The sequence below is a fragment of the Mastomys coucha genome, unplaced genomic scaffold (genome assembly GCF_008632895.1).
Source record: "Mastomys coucha isolate ucsf_1 unplaced genomic scaffold, UCSF_Mcou_1 pScaffold14, whole genome shotgun sequence".
NCBI classification, from domain to species: Eukaryota; Metazoa; Chordata; class Mammalia; order Rodentia; family Muridae; genus Mastomys; species Mastomys coucha.
The window spans coordinates 62,225,298-62,233,877 of record NW_022196896.1 but is presented as its reverse complement, the minus strand read 5'-3'; the positions used below and the strand labels follow the sequence as shown (position 1 = coordinate 62,233,877).

Genomic DNA, 8,580 nt, shown 5'->3' with positions numbered 1-8,580 from the left:
TCTCAAAAAAACCAAAAAACCAAATAAACAAAAACAAACAAAAGTTTTCTGTCCATAATCCAGCACAATAAAAAAGCTACCCTCCCTTCCCCCCTCCAAAAAAAAGAAAGAAAGAATACTTCTGAATGTCATTCCAGAAAAATGAAAGCTTGTCTTCTCCTGTACACAGCCATAGAAACATGTGTCCTACTGTTACCAAGGAAACTGGGAGTCACCTTTTGGATTCTTTAGTCTCATCAATAAAGTATTTTATAATCACTTTGTAATAGGCTCAGAAAGAAACTCAAGGGCAATTTATTAAAGCTTGAGAGAAAAGAAACACAACAGGGAAGTTGAGGCCCAGCAGCTGCTAGGGGAAGTGGAGATGGAGACAAATTCATGCCTTTTAGGTTAAGCACAGAGGTCAGTAAAACAGAAAATTCTAGAATGACTTGCAAAGCATGCGTAGAGCTGTTGAATTCATAGGTATACTGGCTGGTTTTGTGTGTAAACTTGACACAGGCTGGGGTTATCACAGAAAAGGGAGTTTCAGTTGGGGAAGTGCCTCCATGAGATCCAGCTGTGGGGCATTTTCTCAATTGCCCCTTGTGGGTGGTGCCATCCCTGGGCTGGAGGTCTTGTGTTCTATAAGAGAGCAGGCTGAGCAAGCCAGGAGAGGCAAGCCAGTAAGGAACATCCCTCCATGGCTTCTGCAACAGCTCCTGCTTCCTGACCTGCTTGAGTTCCAGTCCTGACTTCCTCTGGTGGTCAACAGCAATGTGGAAGTAAGCCAAATAAACCCTTTCCTCCCCAACTTGCTTTGTGGTCATGATGTTGTGCAGGAATAGAAACCCTGACTAATACAACAGGGCTATATGAATCTAGAGGGTAGATACTTGTGTCCCAAAGCAAAAGATTGTGCCAGGGACATGTGCTTAGAGACAGAAATTGAGGCAGTTTATAATGAAAGAAAAAGCATCCTTGAGCACAGGGACTGGCTGATGAGCATCCTTGAGCACAGGGACTGGCTGATGAGCTGAGGACAGAGACCAACAAAGCAAGTGGGCCTCCAGGGTTCCCCTAGAAGAACATCATGGTCCCACCTGTGGACTTTGTTTCTTGGGCTTGTTTTTACACATGTTCTGTTTCTTATCCATGGTTTTTAACCTTCCTAATGCTGCAACCCTTTACTATAGTTCCCCAGGTTGTGGTGACCCCCCAACCATAAAATTATTTCCATTGCTACTTCATTTTTTCCCATAATAAACCATTTTTTTTAACTCACAATCACAATACAGTTAGTTCAAGAAGGCTAAACACTTGCCCAGTAACCAACACTACAAGCCTCAGTAAACATCTATAGTTAGATCTCTTTCATGGCCATTCCAAAGCAATGGAGCTGGTAGAAATATAAGGGCCCATACTTGTACTATCAATTATACAGAACCAATTTTATATTTCTTCAGCTTGAATTTCTTGATTAGATTTAACCATTTGTAATCCTGCCCTGCCACAGCACATCGCTGAAGCCCTCACAGAGCTTGACATCACTCTGGTTCTGAGCATACTCTAGAAACTGCTTGATCTCTAGAGAGCAAGGTCCACTAGGCTGCTGGTCCTGCAGCTGGGCTCCCCGAGGCTCCTGGTAAGTGATGTCAGGCTTTTCAGGCTCAGCATTACCACCTCCACTGAAGCCCCCAGTGACAGCGTGACCCAGGGTGTGCCTCACTGCAGAGCCCACAGCCACACCGGCTGCAGTGGAAGCCATCTGGGCCATCAGTCCTGGCAGCCAGGGGGTTGGGTGTGGGGGATGCAGCAGCAGGTGAGCCAACTGCAGATGGTGCAGCTGCTGCTGGAGGCTGAGCTGCAGGTGCTTTTCTGGGAGCAGTCCTCATCTGAGGGGTCTGGCTGGCCGGAGAAGTCACCCAGCTTCAGCTTCCACGCCATCATCCTAAATGCTTGTAGACTCAGAGTTCAGTGAAGACAGACTGCCCATTGCTACTTCATAACTATAAATTTGCTACTGTTGTGAATTATAACATAAATATCTGTGGTTTTTCCACGGTCTTAGGCAACCCCTGTGAATAGGTTGTTTAACTCGCAATGGGGTTGAGTCCCACAGGTTGAGAAACACAGCCTTAAATGGAGCTCCGGGGATGAAGGAGGACCTCTGTTCTTCCTTTGAAAAGTAGCTTCTTTCATATGTTAATCTTAAGATTCTTGCTTTCTTGTCCTGTTCCACATCCATGGAGTAAGAGACAAGTACCAGCTCTAAATCAACAACTCCATTTGTGTGGTTTGAAGAATAAAGCTCAACTCATTCACTCTCTGGAGACAGAAATTTTGGCCTCTTCCCTTACTTTGGGAAGGAGCCGAAGGCCTCATTGCCCTGATAGGTTTTGCGTGTGTAGTGCTTTCTTCTTTGCAAAGTGATCCAGCACACAACTCTCCGAACAGTCCCTGCTGTTAGACTTATGCTGTTTTGGTTTTAGTTTCTTGAGATAGGGTCTTGCTATGGTAGCACAGGCTGGCCTTGCACTGGGAGAAGGGTATGTGGGATGAGAGAGGGACACCACCACCACTGATAGAATGAGCTGGGCTTTCTGCCTATGGTGGTTGAATAACAACGAGCCTCATAAATTCCGAGATTTGAATGCTTGGCCACTAGGGAATGTATTTATTATGAGGTATGTCCTTGTTGGAGTGTGTATAGCCTTCCTGGAAGAAGTATGTCACTGTGGGCTGGGGGTGGGGAGGGGTTGGAGGTTTCAGAAACCCAAGCCAGGCCCAATGGATTTCTCTCTCTTCTTGCTGCCTGCTTGATCTGAATGTAGAACTCTTGGCTCTCCAAGGCATCACGGACTGTGCTGATAATGAACTCTCAACATTCTCCAATTAAATGTTTTCCTTGGAACTCACTCTGTAGACCAAGCTAGGCAGGTGTGGTGGCACATGACTTTAATCCCAGACAGAGGCAGGTGGATCTGTGTGAGTTCCAGGACAGCCAAGAGCTATGTAGTGTGACTGTCTCAAAACACAAAACAACAATTCAGTTTTTTGTTTTGTTTTGTTTATACTCAGGCAGGCAATGCCAGGTTTAAAGAAACTCTGGTTCCTCAAAGTCCAAAGGGTGTGAATCTGTTTTTCTGTCTACCAGAAGGAATCATTTTCCTTGCCACTGGCAGGACATACGGATCCACTGACACATACTTGTGGCTATATACCAAAACCCACACCTATCTCCAGCCTCCGTCAGTCCCCCCTCACAAGTACCTGTTATATATTTCAAAGCCCCTACACTAGCCTGGCCCCTCTCACCCAGGGTCTACCTCTATCCCAAACTCTCTGCTTCAGCTCAAGGGCTTCCCTCCTGTCGCTCGCTGTTCATCCCTCTTTAAAGCCTGGAATCCTCTTCTAGTCTCTCTTGAGATCTCTTACTATACCCAGAATTCTCTCTTTTCTGCTTCGCTAGCCCTGGCCATATCCAGTCTGTTTCTCTGTCTGTCTGCTCCAGACTCTTCCAGATGCCTCTGGTCTCCCCCCTCCCCCCTTTGACCGCTTTCCCTCTCTCTATCGCTCTCCTATCCACAATAAAATTCTCTCTCACGAAGCGGCCATTTTAGTGGGTTCTTTATTCTTCTTCTTGAACCATAACTTATTGTGGGAGCTGTTTCTTTACTCTGCGGCATTACCAGCTGACTGAATGTCTTAGAAGGTGGGAATATATGCGATTCCTCCGAGGGGCCAACCAGGCCTGTGAGTAACATTTCTCAGCTTGGACTCCCTTAGGACAATTTGGGTGTGGCAGTGTTTACCGGACAGGTCAATCCGAATGTGTTTCCGGGAGCTTAGAACCCCTGATTCTTGCCTATTAAAAGTCCAATTAGACAATCCAACATGCTTTTGTAAATGTCTCCTGCCCCTTACTAAACTATTCCACCCTGGAAAAATCACTTCGGGACCTTGGGCAACTCTGATTTTGAAAACAAGACTGTCTGTGTCGGTCGGTAATAGGTGAGAACTCGGAACAACTAGACAATTGGAAGGTAACTATTGGGGCAGGGAGCATAATTTGAACTGGACTGTCCTGGGCTGACTCAGACTCTTACTGGGCGGCAGATCTGAAGACTGACGTAATCAGCCACAGTAAATAGGTTGGCTGCCAAGATAAACGTATTATCAACATAACAAGCATTGTGTGTTTATGCTAGAGTGGAAAAACACATTTCTGCATCTTTGAAGGAGTATGTTTCCTTCCCAGTTGTCTCTGGAGTTAGCGATGGGGAGCAATTTAGTTGTCCAGACCCTCATTAATGCTAAATTCTTTCTAATTGGCAGAGGCAGCCATTGAGACAGAACTAATGTGTCCTGGCAGACGCAGCAGTATCAGGTGCTGTAAATGAGAACTCCCGAGCAAAGACAGATGAGCATCCAAAGCCGCAGGGGCCCCCTTCCCCTCTGTGGGAACAAACAGCTTCTGTTCCTAGCATACAGTGATGGTTCACAGATAGCATTTCCAAGGGCCATTTTCTCCTGGATGTTGTTCACAGATAAATAGAGTTTCTCTGTTTGACTAGAAAGAGGACTGTGTGCTGGACCCTTTGGGGAGAACCCTCCCATAAATCCTACTTACCTCCATCTTTAGTCAGCCGTCTGTGGCACACGGGATGCTGGTGAACAGGGCTTTAGGCAGCTGCTTTCCCATTGCAGGTCACAGAGGGAGTTTGGTACCCTGACCTCTCTGCTGCCTTCTGCCTGCAGTTTACTTTTCTCTGAGTAAGGACAACATATCAAGGGGAGTTTCGATCCTACCTGGTTTGCTAGCTGTGATCTTTCTCTAAAGAGCCCAGAAAGAAAATATCCAGACCTTGAGATGATCTTTTCTCTTATGCAGAGTACGTAGTCTCTATTATGGGATTATTAAGTGGGATTATAGAAGTTTCTGGAAAGTGTTCTGATCTCTGTTTTTGTTCCCGAGGCTCTGGTGAACTGAACTCTGTAGGAACTTCATGGAGATATGTAAAGTCCTTCTTCCAGTAGAGGACATTGAAATGCTCATGGCTTCCTCGGAACTGAACTTTCATAGTTCTCAAAGTGTCTAAAATCAAGGCAGCTGCCTTCTATGGATCCCGAATTACCAGACATTAAAATTGTTAAGTTTCAAACCCCAATGGCTGAGGTGCCTATTTAATATATCAAAGCAGACCTGGCTGCCAGGTTCTCAGCATCCCTCAGTCCCTATCTGTTATAGGGTACAGCTGGCATACCCTGTCCCCTAATCCTGAACTGTCCAGCCCAGGGACTGGGCTGCCCTTCCCCCAAAGGCTCTTCTTTATTCCGTATAAAAAAAGACACTTATATATATCCAGACACTTTAGTTACCCACCCCGTTTTTACCTTTGGCCTTCTGGCTGCTTCACCTGGCCCTCTCTTCCTGCTTCCTTGCCCTCTACTTCTGCTTACATGGCCCATCTCGGCCTGGTCATGTCTACTCTGGGCTCTTCCAGATGGCTCTGCCTCTGGCTATGCTCTCGCTTTTATCTACAATAAATTTTCTCCTCCTCCACACTTAGAGATAGTCATGTTCTTCTTTCTTTATTTCTTTTTTCATTTTGAAGTAACTGGGGGAAAAGCAATTACTGCTCCCTACCCATCTCTCCCTAGGGTCCTCAGGTCTCAATCTTCGAGAGTAGTCTTGACCAGGATGACTTATCAGAGAATGCCTTTTCTTTTGCACCATTACCTTTCCTCACATAAAAACTTCCATGCTAGAGTTCTCAGGTGAGTCAGGGCTTTGTTTTGTTTTCTTCTCTAATAAATCTTTGATTTTAAGTCAGCAGTAAGTTTATCCTCCAAAGAATAGAATAATTTATTTTCTGGTACAAACTTACCCCTGAATTTCTTGTTTCTTGTTATTTGTGCACATGTATGCTTGTGCTTGTGTGTGTGTGTGTTTTGTTTGTTTTCTTGAGACAGAATCTCCTTGGCCCAGGATGGCCAACTTGCCATTCTCCTGCCTCTCACACAGTCTTAATCTCAAATGCATTCCTAATAGTCTCACTTTCTAAACCAGAAGACTGTAAGACATAAGGCTGTGGGTTCCAGTGTAGCACTTGATTCTTCCCATAATTCAATAGTCTATTGGATTTGACTCTTAACCTTTGTTCATCTAGTTTTTTAAATTTTTGCTTGTTTATCTTGTTTTGAAAACATGTTATAGGTTTATACATTTTATTTTGTGTACTTTTCAGATGTATATGTTTTCTCTTATGCTTTGCCTGCATGTGTGCATGTGCGCTACCTATGTGCTTGTATGCATGTGTACTACCTATGTGCATGTATGTATGTATGTGCACTACCTATGCACATGTATGCATGTGAACTACCTATGTGCATGTGTCATGTGTACTACCTATGTACATGTGTCATGTGTACTACCTATGTGCTTGGTGTCCACAGAGGTCAGAAAAGAGTGTCGAGTGCCTCAGAAGTTGCAGATGGTTAGGAAGCCCAGATCGTCTGCATGAGCCACAAGTACTCTTAACCACTGTACCATTTTCCATCCCTCTTTTACATCATCTGTAAATGTCACTGATGAACCAGCCAAGCTCCATCTTGGACTTGAAAGCCATCTCTTACAGTAAAGACAAAGTAGGGTCATGGATGTTTATTAGTAAATATCTATTTCTCAAAGATATGCCTCACCTGTAACCTTAACTACAAATGGTTCTGTACTGCCTTTTCCAGGAAGTTGCAACCACGTCTGTTTCGACCACTGTGAAACCCTACGCTTGTTTCAAAAGGCTGCTATGACCTCCTTGTATGTTCTGCTCCTGTAACCTTACCCATTTGCCTGCCAAATCCCCCTTTGGAAACTCCCCTGTGCTATGAAAATCTTATCTTGCCTGTGTTCAATGACGACTTCTCCAACACTGTGTTAGTGGGACACAGCCTGTGTACATGAATTTTTAAAAAGCTGGCATTAATTAATTGCCTGCTTTAATTAATTTGGCCATGATGATTTGGGCCAGTCCTCTTTCTCCTCCCATCTTTGGGATTAACTAGTTACTTCTTCTAACATCATTTTTGGTAGTTTCCTCTCATAGAGCAGAAAACCAGAAAGAAAGATATTAAAGAAGGAAGAATTCTAATCCCCAACAAAAGAAAAAACAAACAAACAAAAAAAACCAAAAACAAAAACAAATAAAGTCCTAAATCCAACAATAGCAAACCTTATTGGCATCTGTTAAACTTCACAGTTTAGATACATACCTTTTGAATTAGAGATATGTTTAATTTAGACATTCAAAGGAAGGATTAATACACATAAGCATGTGCTTGCATTCGTGTGCACACACACATACACAAAACACTTACATCTGTTGATGAGCTTGTTGGATTCCTCTTCTGGGGGCTTCCTTTGACAAGGAAGGGATAGAGACACAGAGAGAGAAAACAGAGCAGGAGGGAGGGTGGAAATGCAAAAGAACAGACGGTGAGATAATCTGACTCAACACACAAACTCGGGGATTGCCAAGACGCGGCCCGTGTGGTGCTCACATTCCCCCTGGGACTCCCAAGCCCGTCAGCTGTAGAGACCATAGAACCTACATAGAGCTGACTGTTAGCTTTGAGGGCCAAATCCTGCACCAGGAAAATCTGACCAGTGTCTGGCTGAGATCATGTCAGTTCTCAGAATGTGAGAATGAGGAACGAGGAGATTACAGAAACATCCCCATGGTAGGCAGAAGGCAGATGGCATATACATTCACATTTCTCTTTTCTTGGGGAGCCCCATCTCCATCCCCATATCAGACTGAAAACAAAGGGAGTGTCCTCTACTCTTGAGCACATGGCAGGACCAAGTCTATTGATAGCAGTTGCTCAGAACTCGATGCTAACACCTCTTAAAAGGACAGATGTAGGTTTTTTTTTTCCCCAGATAATGGTATCCACTATTCCATGAGTGGGAAATTGTTTTGTGTTAAGAAAAGAGAGAAGCACTTCTAGCAACTTTAGAAGCAAGAGCTTCTAAGATGGATTCAGTCCCAGTAGACTGGTTTGTGTGCTTAGAGAACACGTCAACAGTAAAAGAATATTTCGAAGTGTTTGTGTTGCTCTTTGCAATAGTCAAAACATATGTGCATTGTAACAGTGCCCTAGACCTTAGCACGACTGACTCAGTGACGAAAGGACCATTCAGGCTGTAAAACTCAGTGTGTAGACAGAGCCACCTGCCAACACAAAAAGACCTCATCAAAGTCCATAGTTCTGGGAAAGTCTCAAAATGTATTAACCTTGCTTTTTAGCTTCTGTACTTCCACTTCTGGCTAACAGTTCTTGTTAACTGAAGTGTGTCAACCCAGAACACAGTGTCTGTGCTTAGAGCCTCATTCTAAGGAAAGCTCAGGGTTACACTGAGATCCTGAACACCCTGTACAGTTGCTGGCCAGCGAATCAAGACTTTCTATTGGCTTAAACCCCTGGCCAAGCACTCTTCTCGGGTAAATACTCCACAACAACTATAAACTTTACCTTAATTTGCTTAACAAAGAAACACCAACACTGTAAGTTAAGCATGTAATTGTACTGGCTCCCACC

At 44.2% G+C, this 8,580-nt stretch overlaps 1 pseudogene; it reads right to left on the bottom strand.

Moving 5' to 3' along the window:
• Positions 1 to 1,465: 1,465 nt before the first annotated feature.
• The window catches only part of LOC116089414, a 7,651-nt pseudogene continuing 536 nt past the window's right edge, over positions 1,466 to 8,580 (bottom strand).